We start from the raw sequence: 13,911 nt of genomic DNA, 5'->3' as shown, positions 1-13,911 counted from the left end.
TCCTGAGATAATGGCCTAAAAGCTCCATGAAACCCTGACGGCACCAACTTAAATGGCAAATGCGCAAGATAAATTTCGCAGTGAGTTTCTGATTGGTGCAATCTTTGCACATCGTATTAATTCAGGTTGGAATATGTAATATGCATATCGGTCCCGTCCTTCGGTTACCCCCCCCCCCCCCCCCCACACAAATTTTGGCTGTTTGATTTTTTTCTTTCAGGGCCCCCTTTTTCCAGAGTAAGTCCATACTTCCTGAGATAATGGTCCAAAAGCTGCAAATATATCCCCACCTTACGGTACCTACAGATTCCACCTATTTTAAAACAGACTCCTGATAGAAAATCAATATACCTATTGCATATATGTATATTTCAACAACATTGTGTTTGTTTCTCTTTTTTAGGCAGAGGCTGAGGGTATATCTCCGTCAGCACACCTTAACCTGAAGGAATAAACCCACATAGTCCATTTTGGGAGTCACTCCTATGGTCACCGGAGTATCTTTTAGCGCTCTTGGAAGTATGTTAATTGCAATTAAGCGGAAACTATAATATTTTGTGAGGATGGCATCGGAATTAGTTCAGGCAAATCTAGTCTATATTTGAACTTGCTTTAAATTTCAGAGAAATAATGGTCCTTCTTGAGACTTGACCTAATTTTGGAAGCAATTTCTGTATAGTTTCAGCTAAATCGGGTATTCAATTCGTAACTTATCGTGTTCTTACTTACTTAGATGGCTTCTATTCTAGACGGAACGTTTTTTTTTTCCATAAGCCGAGCTAAAAATAAATTTCCAAACGCATCCATCTTCTACTGTACTTCGGAATTTTGGCCTTTGGCCTTGCTTTTCTGCCGGTGGCATCCTTATTCATTGATTCAGCCAACGTAATCTTTGTAGCTCGACACGTTTTACTAAATCGATGTCGGTCGGTACAGTTCGTGGTTCATACGACGCAGGTATTCACCATCAACGTGGACCTATATAGCCAAATTTTAACCTAATCTATCTCTCGGTTACTGTCTTCGAGAGTTGTCGTGGACACCATGTTAGCAAACATTTTTGAACCTTTGTGGGGGAGGTATCCGAAGGAGTGGACAGATATAACCCACTGTCGAACTGAAACTGAGATTGGACAAAATATTACGAAATCAAAATTTTGGATAGAATCGTTTGATCTGTTCGAAAGTTAACGTAGCCTCCAGCCTGCCAGACGGACAGACATGACTAAATCAACTCCAAATTGTCTGACATGTATATCGTCCAAACATACTTCGGGTCTAAAACCATAATTTCGATGAGCCACATTTTTTAGCATAAATGCTGAGGGCATAAAAAGACAAATATGTCCTCTTATATAGAGCAACGACCTCTTCCTAGAAGAAGACCAAAAAGGCTTCTTAAAGTAAACCGAAAGGTTTTCTTAAAGAAGCCTTCTTATAGAAGACCAAATGGTCTTCTTATGGAAGAGCAAAAGCTCTTATTATGGAAGACCAATAGGCCTCCTTATGAAATAAAAAGGATTTCTTATGGATTTTATAGAATCCCAAAAGTTATTTATATAGAAAACCAAAATGTCTTCTTATAGAAGACAAAATGTTATTTTTATTGAACACTAAAAGGAGTTCTTATAGAGGACCAAACGTTTATCTTATGTAAGACAAAAATGTCTTCTTATAAAAGACCACAAGGTCTCGTTATAGAAGACCACAAGGTCTTCTTATAGAAGACCACAAGGTCTTCTTATAGAAGACCACAAGGTCTTCTTATAGAAGACCACAAGGTCTTCTTATAGATGACCACAGGGTATTCTTATTGAACACTACAAGATCCTCTTATAGAAGACCACAAGGTCTTCCTATAGAAGACCACAAGGACTTCCTATAGAAGACCACAAGGACTTCCTATAGAAGACCACAAGGTCTTCCTATAGAAGACCACAAGGTCTTCTTAAAGAATACCACAAGGTCTTCCTATAGAAGACCACAAGATCTTCCTATAGGAGTCGACAAGTCTTCTTATAGAGGACCTCAAGGTCTTCCTATAGAAAACCACAAAGTCTCCCTATAGAAGACCACAAGGTCTTCTTATAGAGGACCACAAGGTTTTCTTATAGAAGATCACAAGGTCGTCTTATAGCCGACCATAAGGACTTCTTATAGAAGACCACAAGGTCCTCTTATAGACGACCATAAGGACTTCTTATAGAAGACCACAAGGTCTTCTTATAGAAGAGCACAAGGTCTTCTTATAGAAGAGCACAAGGTCTTCTTATAGAAGACCACAAGGTCTTCCTATAGAAGACCACAAGGTATTCCTATAGAAGACCACAAAGTCTTCCTATAGAAGACCACAAGGTCTTCCTATAGAAGAGCACAAGGTCCTCTTATAGAAGACCATAAGGACTTCTTATAGAAGACCACAAGGTCTTCCTATAGAAGACCACAAGATCTTCCTATAGAAGACCACAAGATCTTCCTATAGAAGACCACAAGGTCTTCCTATAGAAGACCACAAAATCTTCCTTTAGGAGACCACAAGGTCTTCCTATATGAGACCACAATGTCTTCCTATAGAAGGCCACAACGCCTTCCTATAGAAGACCACAAGGTCTTCCTATAGAAGACCACAAGGTCTTCTTATAGAAGACCACACGGTCTTCTTATAGAAGACCACATGGTCATCTTATAGAAGACCACCAGGTCTTCTTATAGAAGACCACCAGGTCTTCTTATAGAATACCACCAGGTCTTCTTATAGAAGACTACTAGGACTTCTTATAGAAGACCATAAAGTCTTCTTACAGAGGACCACAAGGTCTTCTTATAGAAGACCACAAAGTTTTCTTATAGAAGACCACAAAGTCTTCTTATAGAAGACCACAAAGCCTTCCTATAGAAGACCACATGATCTTTTTATAGAAGACCACATGGTCTTCTTATAGAAGACAACAAGGTCTTCTTATAGAAGTCCACAAGGCCTTTTTATAGAAGACCACCAGGTCTTCTTATAGAAGACCACCAGGTCTTCTTATAGAAGACCACAAGGTCTTCTTATAGAAGACCACAAGGTCTTCTTATAGAAGACCACAAGGTCTTCTTATAGAAGACCACAAGGTCTTCTTATAGAAGACCACCGGGTCTTCTTAGAGAAGACCACAGGGTCTTCTTAGAGAAGACCACAGGGTCTTCTTAGAGAAGACCACAGGGTCTTCTTAGAGAAGACCACAGGGTCTTATTATTGAACACCACAAGATCCCCTTATAGAAGACCACAAGGTCTTCCTAGAGAAGACCACAAGGTCTTCTTATAGAAGACCACAAGGTCTTCTTATTGAACACCACAAGGTCTTCTTATAGAAGACCACAAGGTATTCTTACAGAAGACCACAATGTATTCTTATAGAAGATCACATGTTCTTCTTATTGAACACCAAAAGATCCTCTTGTAGAAGACCACAAGGTCTTCTTATAGAAGACCACAAGGTCTTCTTATAGAAGACCACAAGGTCTTCTTATAGAAGACCACAAGTTCTGCTTATAGAAGACTAAAAGGTCTTCCTATAGATGACTAAAAGGTCTTCCTATAGAAGACTTAAAGGTCTTCCTATAGAAAACCACAAAGTCTTCCTCTAGAAGACCACAAATTCTTCCTCTAGAAGACCACAAAGTCTTCCTGTAGAAGACCACTAGGTCTTCATATAGAAGACCACAAGGTCTTCATCTAGAAGACCACAAGGTCTTCATCTAGAAAACCACAAGGTCTTATAGAAGAAGAAAAGGTCCTATTATGGGAAACCAATATGTCTTCTTATAGAAGACCAAAAGGTCTTTTATAGAAAACTAATAGGTCATCTTATAGAAGATCTTATTATGAAAGGTCAAATGGTCTTCTTATAGATGACCAAAGTGTCTTCTTATATAGGACCAAAACCTCTTCTTATAGAAAACCACCAGGTCTTCTTACGAATGGCAAACAGGTATTCTTATAGAAGACCGAAAAATGTCTTCGTATGGAAAATTAATAGGTATTTTTATAGAAGACCAAAATGTCTTCTTATTGAAGACCAAAATGTTTTCTTATGGAAGACAAAACGATCAGCTTATAGAATACCAAATCTTTTGGTTAGACAAGACTAAAATATCATATCATGGACGACTACAAAATCAAGACTATCACCGCAAATTAACTGGCACTTAGTTATCACAATAAAGTTTTATTTTTATCTCATCTCTTAAATTGTTCTTCTACGAAAAATACAAACACAAGTAAAATGCAATTTAAACATTTAAGGTTGATAAAAATATTCTCCATAAAAGTGATTGCTTAAGTTTTGCATTCACTTGTGCTGGGACAAAGCTCTCACATACTTGTGAAATTGCAATTTATTTGAGTAAATTAAATTTGACGTTATGAAAATGGCAACAGAAATAACAATCATGACAATGGATGCAATAGAAGCTGTGACGTGGTGCAAAGTTTGAAACAAGGGTGATAGAGGGATTTTGTGGAAAGTATATATTATTTTCCCTTTCCCTAGTTCAAATGCATTTGTGTGAATTCACTTTCGTTTGTTAGACTGCATTTTTTTCAGGTAAGAAATGAAGAGCTTTAGTGAGAGAGGGAAGGTTGGCTAGAAATGAAATTGAAAAAATCACACATGATTTTCCAGCTCATTTTCCCATATATGTAACGAATACACTGTGACAAGTTGCACGACATTAGCAGTTAGTTGCCGGTTAGTTAAGTGAAACTTTATTTCACCAAGTGAAAAGTTGCATTTCTCCCACAAGCAACTCGTCACACGTTTTTCTTCCAACTATAAATGAAATGAAATCAGAGAGACAGGGGGACAGGTGTTGCCATGAGAGAAGCTACTGTATTGTGGAGGTTGGGAAATGTGACGCCTGAACCCCAATATGGATTGGACTGATGGCTACTTCCTTTTTTGTTGTTATTATTATTTTTATATGTATTTGTTTTCCGTTTCATTTTACCGTTTTTGGTTTGTCACTTGTGTTTTTGCTGATAGAATGCAATTAAATATCTTTGTGCGTGTGTATGCAATTTGTACAATCGAACGTAGAAATAACGGTCATCACAATCCGCAATTTTATTATTTTGTTTTTTGTTGTATTTTGGATAAATGCTTGCCATTAATGAATGATGACACATCAGTGTAATTTTTATTGCGTTCCTGTCAATTGCGATTATTTTATTTATTTGCCACCTCTACCTCTGCGTATGAAAATTTCGTCCAATTTGCCGTAATGGATGTTAAATACAAATAAATCTTTGATGACAGATTATTTGTTTGGCTCTATTTTTTGCTATTTTGTTTGAATGGCTTAACGATATTAACATGAAATCAAGGTTACCAACGGATAATGGGTGTGTATCACTGCAGCTTAAGCAATCACTTTGGTGGCGTTTATTTTTATCAAAACTTAAATGTTTAAATGCTGCATTTTACTTGTGTTTGCATTTAACGCAGAAGAACAATTTAAGAGATGAGATAAAAATAAAACTGTATTGTGATAACTAAGTGGCAGTTAATTTGTGGTGGGAGGTTTTGCAATGACTTGGGCTTGTAGTTTATTTTTGGTGATTTTATGTGAGATTGAATTAGGCAAAGGCAAGAAAACTTTCTTATGGATGATGAGATAACGTTTTGGTCTTCCATAAGATGATATTTTTGAAGACCTTATGGTCAGACCTTATGGCCGTTAATAAGAAGACATTATAGTCGTCTATATGAACGCCCAGTGGTAGACGACCATACAAATTACACGCAAATTGTTTAGTACTCCAAAAGTATATATTTTGGTCTTCCATAAGAAAAACTTTATAAGACGACCATTGGGTCTTCTATAAAAGGACATTTTTGTATTTTATAAGAATGCCATTTGGTATTTTACCATAATATGGAGGGTATAATTAAATTTGTCATTCCGTTTGTAAAACATCGAAATATTCATCGGAGACCCTATATAATATATATATTCTTGATCAGGGTAAAATGCTAAGTCGATATAACCATGTCCTTCTGACCGTCTGTTGAAATCAAGATACAGCTTAAAATTTTTAGATATAATTTGGTATAGAAGTTTCTATTACTCCTAGGATGTTTGGTATTGCAAATGGACTATATCGGAGGAAGGATTTAGCTTCATTATCACACCGAAATGACTGAAATTTGGTACTCAGTCTTCGTTGGGGGTATACAACTTTCACCCAGAGTTTTGTCGGTATAGGCCAACGCCTTCATATAGCCCCCTTAGAACGGTACCTCCCGATTTTCGGTATTTTTAAGGTTGTGGCCTCCATATTCCTCCGAAATGGCTAACATTTTGTATTTAGTCTTTGCTGGGAGTATAAAATATTCCCCCAGAGTTTTGTCGGTATAGGTCCACGCCTTCATATAGCCCCCATTGAACGCTACCTCCGATTATTGGTATTTTGAAAGTTGTTGTCTAAATATTTCACCGAAATGGCTGAAATTTGGTGTTTAGTCTTCATTTGGGGTATAAAACTTTCCATGTGAAATTCATCGATATGGGTCCACGTCCTTATATAGCCCACATAGAACGGTACCTCCCCCCAGAATTTTGTTGGTATAGATCCACGCCTCCATATATCCCCCATAGAACGGTACCTCCGGATTTTCGGTATTTTAAAGGTTGTGGCCTCATTATTCCTCCGAAATGGCTAAAATTTTGTATTTAGTCTTTGCTGGGAGTATAAAACTTTCCACCAGAATTTTGTCGGTATAGGTCCACGCCTTCATATAGCCCCCATAGAACGGTACCTCCCGATTTTCGATATTTTGAAGGTTGTGGCCACAATTATCCATCGAAGTGGCTGAAATTTGGTATTTAGTGTTCGTTGGTGGTATTCAACTTTCCTCTCTAATTTTGTCGGTATAGGTCCACGCCTTCATGTAGCCCCCATTGAACGCTACCTCCCGATTATCGGTATTTTGAAAGTTGTTGTCTAAATATTCCACCGAATTGGCTGAAATTTGGTGTTTAGTCTTCATTTGGGGTATAAAACTTTCCATATGAAATTTGTCGGTATAGGTCCACGCCCTTATATAGCCCCCATAGAACCGTACCTCCCGATTTTCGTAATTCTATGACTGACATAATACCCCTCAGTAATGTTGGCGACATTTCGTGAGTATTTCAGCCATGTAAAACTTCTCTACAAAAGTGGTGTCTTAGACACGCCGTTCGGACTCGGCGATAAACTGTAGGTCCCATATCATTGAGCTAATATGAATCGGGGTGCACACATTGATATGAGAGAAGTCTCCCTTGTCCCGTATGGGATGTTTGTGGAACAATTATATTATATTATGACTGACAGAAAATCTCTTTGGAATTGTTTGTAGAAGGCTGTTTTCACAGCCACTTTTAAAATGCCGGCAAACACTAAAATGGATAGTGCGCTATTTAGTTCTCAAACTTTTTTCTTCCAAACTTTGTTTAACGGAATTTAATATTTTAGTTCTCTATGACTCAGAAGTATGCCTACTAAACATTTTTTGTATATGTCAGTGATATGGTACAGGAGGACCTTCAATAAAGGTGGATTTTTTAAAGATTTTTAGGAGGACCCTCCAGTGACAATAAACTCGGATTTTTAAAGATTTTTGGAGGAAAATCCAGTGACAATAAACGTGGTTTTCTTAAAGATTTTTAGGAGGACCCTCCAGTGACAATAAACGTGGATTTTTTAAAGATTCTAAAGAGGACCCTCCAGTGGCAATAGACGTGGATTTTTCAAAGATTTTTAAGAGGACCCTCCAGTGACAATAAACGTGGATTTTGAAAAGATTTTTAGCAGGACCCTCCAGTGACAATAAACGTGGATTTTTTAAGATTTTTAGGGGGACTCTCCAGTGACAATTAACATTGATTTTTAAAGATTTTAGGGGGACTCTCCAGTGACAATAAACATGGATTTCTAAAGATTTTTAGGAGGACCCTCCAGAGACAATCAAAGTGGATATTTTTTAAGATTTTTAAGGGGACCCTCCAGTGACAATAAACGTGGATTTTTTTAAGATTTATAGGAGGACCCTCTAGTGACAATAAACGTGAATTTTTTAAAGATTTTTAGGAGGACCCTCTTGTGACAATAACTGTGGCTTTTTGTAAAGATTTTAGGAGGCCCCTCCAGTGACAATAAACTTGAATTTTGAAAAATGTTTGGGGGACTCTCCATTGACATTAAACATGAAATTTTTAAAGATTTTTAAGAGGATCTTCCAAGTGACAATAAACGTGGATTATTTTAAGATTTTTTTTGGAGGACCCTCCAGAGACAATAAACGTGGATTTTTTAAAGATTTTTAGGAGCACCCTCCAGTGACAATAAGCTCGGATTTTAAAAGATTTTTGGAGGACCCACCAGAGACAATAAACGTGGATTTTTTAAAGATTTTTAGGAGGACCCTCCAGTGAAAATAAACGTCACTGGACAATAAACGTGGATTTTTTAAAGATTTTTAAGAGGACCCTCCAGTGGCAATAAACCTGGATTTTTCAAAGATTTTTAAGAGGACCCTCCAGTGACAATAAACGTGGATTTTGAAAAGATTTTTAGCAGGACCCTCCAGTGACAATAAACATGGATTTTTAAAGATTTTTAGGGGGACTCTCCAGTGACAATAAACTTGGATATTTTCCAGATTTTTAAGAAGACCCCCAATGACAAGAAACGTGGATTTTTTGAAGATTTTAGGAGGATCCTCCAGTGACAATAAACCTGGATTTTTTTTTAAGATTTTTAGGAGGACCATCCCGTGAAAATGAACTTGGACAATAAACGTGGATTTTTTTAAAGATTTTTAAGAGGACCCTCCAGTGGCAATAAACCTGGATTTTTCAAAGATTTTTAAGAGGACCCTCCAGTGACAATAAACGTGGATTTTGAAAAGATTTTTAGGAGGAACCTCCAATGACAATAAACATGGATTTTTAAAGATTTTTAGGGGGACTCTCCATTGACATAAAACTTGGATTTTGTAAAGATGGAGGGCCCTCCAAAGACAATAAACGTGGATTTTGTAAAGATTTTTAGGAGGACCCTCCAGAGACAATCAACGTGGTTTTTTTTAAAGATTTTTAGGTGCACCCTCCTGTGACAATAAACTTGGATTATTCTAAAGATTTTAGTAGGACCCTCCAGTGACAATAAGCTCGGATTTTAAAAGATTTTTGGAGGACCCTCCAGTGACAATAAACGTAAATTTTTTCAAGATTTTTAGGAGGACCCTCCAGTGACAATAAACGTGGATGTTTTTAAGATTTTAAGGAAGACCCTCCAGTGACAATAAACGTGGATTTTTTTAAGATTTTTACTAGGACTCTCCAGTCAAAACAAAAACGTGTATTTTTTACGATTTATAGGAGGACCCTCCACTGACAATAAACGTGGTTTTTTTAAAATATTTTGGAGGACCCTCCAGTGACAATAAACCCTCTAGATACAATCAACGTAGATTTTTTTAATAAACGTGAATTTTTTTAAAGATTTTTAGGAAGACTCTCCAGTGACAATAAATGTGGATTTTTTAAGATTTTTAGGAGGACCCTCCATTGGCAATAAACGTGGATTTTTTTAAGGATTTTTAGGAAGACAATAAATGTGGATTTTTTAAGATTTTTAGGAGGACGTTCCAGTGACAATAAGCATGGTTTTTTTAAAGATTTTTAAGAAGACCCCACATTACGGTACCTACAGATTTTATTTTATGCACGGCATAATTTTTGTATTTGTTCCTTTTTGGTCAGAGGCTAAGGGTATTTTTCCGTCAGCACAGTTGACTTTTACTTTCTTACCTATTTGGTCTTCCAAAAGAACAACATACTGTTTGGTTTTCTATAGAAAGACCTTCTGGCTTTTTGGTATTTAAAAACAACTTTTGGACTTCTATACGACCCATTTCTGGTTGTTAAGAATCCCGTTTGGTCTTCTTTGTAAAGACTTTTTGGTTTTCTATACGAAGAGACATTTTATTCTTCAAACCGAAATCATTTCCGTATTCCAACAGAAGGCATTTCGCTATTCTTCGATGTAAAGATCTTTGGGCTCAATAAGAAGATCTTGCATAAGGAGAATATAGGTTCTTAAATAAAAAGAAAATTTGGTCTAAAAGAAAATTTGGTCTTCTATAAGAACTGGATGTGTATCACTGCAATGCAAAGAAAGGTTTTCAAGAGTTACCACAAAATACGTAACATAAATATGTGATGGCTTAGATATCTTTAGATATTGAAGTTACAAACATATTTAACGCGACAATGTGTTTGTCACATTTTTCTTGTTTAATATATACCACAAAAAATATCAAAGCACCACTTCGTTGTAAATTGCCCCATACCATTACATTGTAAAAAATGCATAATATTATTAAAGAACCACACTATCAGACGTAGGTAAGTTATAATTTAGAATACTGAGCTTTGCGTCCTTCATTTCCTAAGTTATTGTCAACAACGGAACTAACTTTCATATCAATTCATTTTAGAGCAAATGAACATAGTCATTTTTTAAAATTTTATATATTACAAAACTTTTTTTATTTCATTTTATTTTAAAATTTTATATATTTCAATAATTGAAAATGCATGGAATTTGCAAAAGAAATGCCTTAACATTCCATTGTTTTTTATTTGAAAAGCTTGCCTTTTTTAGGGCGAAGATCATTTTTAATATTAATTTTTAATTAATTTCTCGTTTAAATTGAGCTTAATGACCAATGATGCAAGTGATAAGGGAAAGCCGATGATTTCAACCCACACAACCACCACTATGTGACATGCATGTTTCGCCTTTGGCAAAGGCTCTCCAGACATATAGGCTGTGCTTCTTTTTTCTTTTCACTTGCATCATTGGTCATTAAGCTTGATTTCAATGAGAAATTAATTAAAAATTTCCATTGTTTAGTTGTAAATAAAATGAGTTTATAAAAATTCCATAATTTATTACTTTCGAATTAATTAAAACATAAAAAACAGGTTCTGATAGTCCGAAAAAAAACCGGGCCAAATCGTGCTGTCTATTTCATGCAAATAAACGAACAAACAACATTAACGACAAGTCACATGCAAAGTAACAATATTTGCACAAACCCATCCTATAAATATCGCAGCTACCACCAAGCACAACAGACACAAAATAAACATTTACGGAAATTGTATAAAACTTTAATTCTTCTTTGTTTGTTGTGTAGATAATACAACAACAACCAACAAATCAAGTTTTAACTTCATGCTGAAGTTGTTGTTTCTGGCCGTTACATTAAGGAGTGGTTGAGGTTCTAAATAAAACCTAACCTTGATTTATATTTGACATATAAAACTGTAAATGTCGGACAAGTATGCGTGTTTTTGTATGTAAAATATGTATGTATTTATTTGTTTACAAAATTATTAGAGAGAGAAATATTCAAATTGAATTGGAATGTTGAAAATTGCCAGGACTGTTTTATAGTTCCTATAAAATTAAGGATTCTAGGAGACAATGTAAGGAAGTGTCCTATCATAGAACAACACGAAAGAAAAAACATATTGTTCTATAACAATAAGTCTAGAACAATAAGTTACCTGTAGTGGACCTTCTAGTATATACGACAGCCTACTGGTTTTCTATAAGAAGACCTCTTAGTTATCTATAATAACACATTTTGATATTTCATGAAGAGACCTTATGGTATTTTAAAGGAAGACATATCAGTGATTTCAATTGGTTTTCTATAACACTACCTCTTGGTTTTCTATAGACAGACCTTCCACAAGGTGGCATTTGGTCATCTGGAAGAACACTTTTCAGGCGGCATTTTAAACTAAAGGTTTGTCGGTGGCCGATTAGGGTGGGAACTTTCTTACAACCCCTTACTTACTTACTTAGCTGGCCCATTACAGAACATTTGTTCTATAGGCCGAACTAAGAAGAGATATCCATTCCTCTCTATTTGTTGCTTTGCACTCTGGAATACCGCGCCTTTTCATCTCATCATCCACTTGTTTGCGCCATCTATTCCTTGGCCTGCCAATTCTGCGTGCACCGCCATGTGGCATGTATTCATACGCCTTTTTAGTGTGTTCATCATCGCTCATTCTCATGATATGGCCTAGCCAACGCAATCGTTGCATCTCGATACGTTTAACTATATGCATGTCTTTGTATAGCTTATATAGCTCGTGGTTCATACGACGTCGATATTCACCGTCAACGCAAATCGGCCCGTAGAACTTTCGAAGAATTTTCCTCTCAAACACACCAAGCACTGCCTTATCTGCTTGCGCAAGTACCCATGCTTCGGAGCCATACATTAGCACGGGTAGTATCAGCGTTTTGTATAGTGTTATTTTTGTTTGACGAGATGTGGCTTTGTTTTTAAATTGCTTATTTAGACCATAGTAGCATCTGTTGGCCAATACAATTCTTCTTCTTATTTCACAACTGATGTTGTTTGTTGTGTTTATGGCAGTGCCGAGGTAGACGAAGTCTTTAACTACCTCAAAATTGTTGGTACCAACTTTTACAGTTGGTCCGAGCTCTACGGACGCTTTGCGCGTCGACACCATCAATTTGGTCTTTTCGCCGTTTACCGCCAGACCCACTTTCGCAGATTCTGCTTCGACCTTCCTAAAGGTATCAGTTACTTCCTTTACTGATCGTCCCATGATGTCTATGTCATCAGCATAGGCAAGTAACATGTGGCTATTGGTGTAAATTGTGCCATTTCTTTTGACATTTGCATCTCGTATTACCTTTTCCAGCAAAATGTTGAACAGGTCACACGAAAGGCTGTCTCCTTGTCTGAAACCTCTTTTGGTACAAAATTCTTCGGAGAGGTTCTTTCCAATTTTAACTGAGGACCTAGTATCAGTTAATATCATCTTACAAAGCCGGATGAGCTTTGCGGGGATACCAAATTCAGACATTGCGTGGAATACCTTTGATCGGAGGGGACTGTCGAATGCTGCTTTATAATCCACAAAAAGGTGAAATATGTCGATCTGCATCTCTTGGGTCTTCTCTAGGATTTGCCGCAGGGTAAATATCTGGTCAATGGTGGACTTGCCAGGTCTAAAGCCACATTGGTATGGTCCAATTATTTCGTTGACCATTGGCTTTAGTCGTTCGCACAATATCCCTGACACTATCTTATAGGCAATGGGGAGAAGACTTATGCCCCTATAGTTTGAGCATACAGTCTTATCTCCTTTCTTGTGGACGGGACATAGGATGCTCAGGTTCCAATCGTCGGGTACTCGTTCTTCCTGCCAGATGGTGCTAACTAGCTGATGAATACACCTTATCAGCGTGTCGCCTCCGGTTTTGAACAGCTCGGCCAAGCCATCGGCCCCTGCTGCCTTATTATTCTTCAGCCGATTTATTGCTGTCTTTACCTCATCTTGGCTGGGCGGTATACATTCAATACCATCTTCTGGGATTGGGACTGTGGTATCTTCGTCGTCTTCGCTGCTATTGGATACCAACAGATTTGAAAAATGGTCTTTCCATATCCTGAGTACACTATCTGTATCAGTTACCAAATTACCTTGCTGGTCTCTACAGGAGGATGTGCCTGTACCAAAGCCATCAGTTTGATGCTTGACTCTTTGGTAGAATTTTCGGACTTCATTCTGGCTCCTGTACATCTCGATTTTTTCACACTCCCGCTTTTCCATCTCTCTCTCTTTTTCCTGCGGAAAAGACGTTTTTCCTCCCTCCTTTTCTCCCTGTATCTCTCTCGTGCGCTACGCGTTGCTACGGATTGTAAAGTAGCCTTATATGCCGCATCATCATACCATGGATTCCTTGGTGGAGGTCTCTGGTATCCAAGTATGGATTTTGCGGCTGTTTGCATGGAGTGGGCAATGCTTTGCCATTGCG

At 37.2% G+C, this 13,911-nt stretch overlaps 1 protein-coding gene across 2 annotated transcripts in view; it reads left to right on the top strand.

Annotated features, from left to right (window-relative positions):
* Positions 1-13,911, top strand: part of LOC141389204 (uncharacterized) — a 642,359-nt gene that overhangs the window by 9,425 nt on the left and 619,023 nt on the right. The window contains exon 2 of one of the 2 annotated variants that reach the window (XM_073960370.1): positions 404-519. The exons of the other annotated variant lie outside the window; for it this stretch is intronic. The gene's annotated coding sequence lies outside the window, so the exon portion shown is untranslated. The remainder of the gene's footprint in view (positions 1-403; positions 520-13,911) is intronic. 2 annotated transcript variants of the gene reach the window in all.

Source organism: Musca autumnalis, unplaced genomic scaffold (genome assembly GCF_047663935.1).
Source record: "Musca autumnalis isolate F117 unplaced genomic scaffold, ASM4766393v1 scaffold_1, whole genome shotgun sequence".
Lineage (NCBI taxonomy): Eukaryota > Metazoa > Arthropoda > Insecta > Diptera > Muscidae > Musca > Musca autumnalis.
This window is presented reverse-complemented; position numbering and strand designations above follow the sequence as displayed.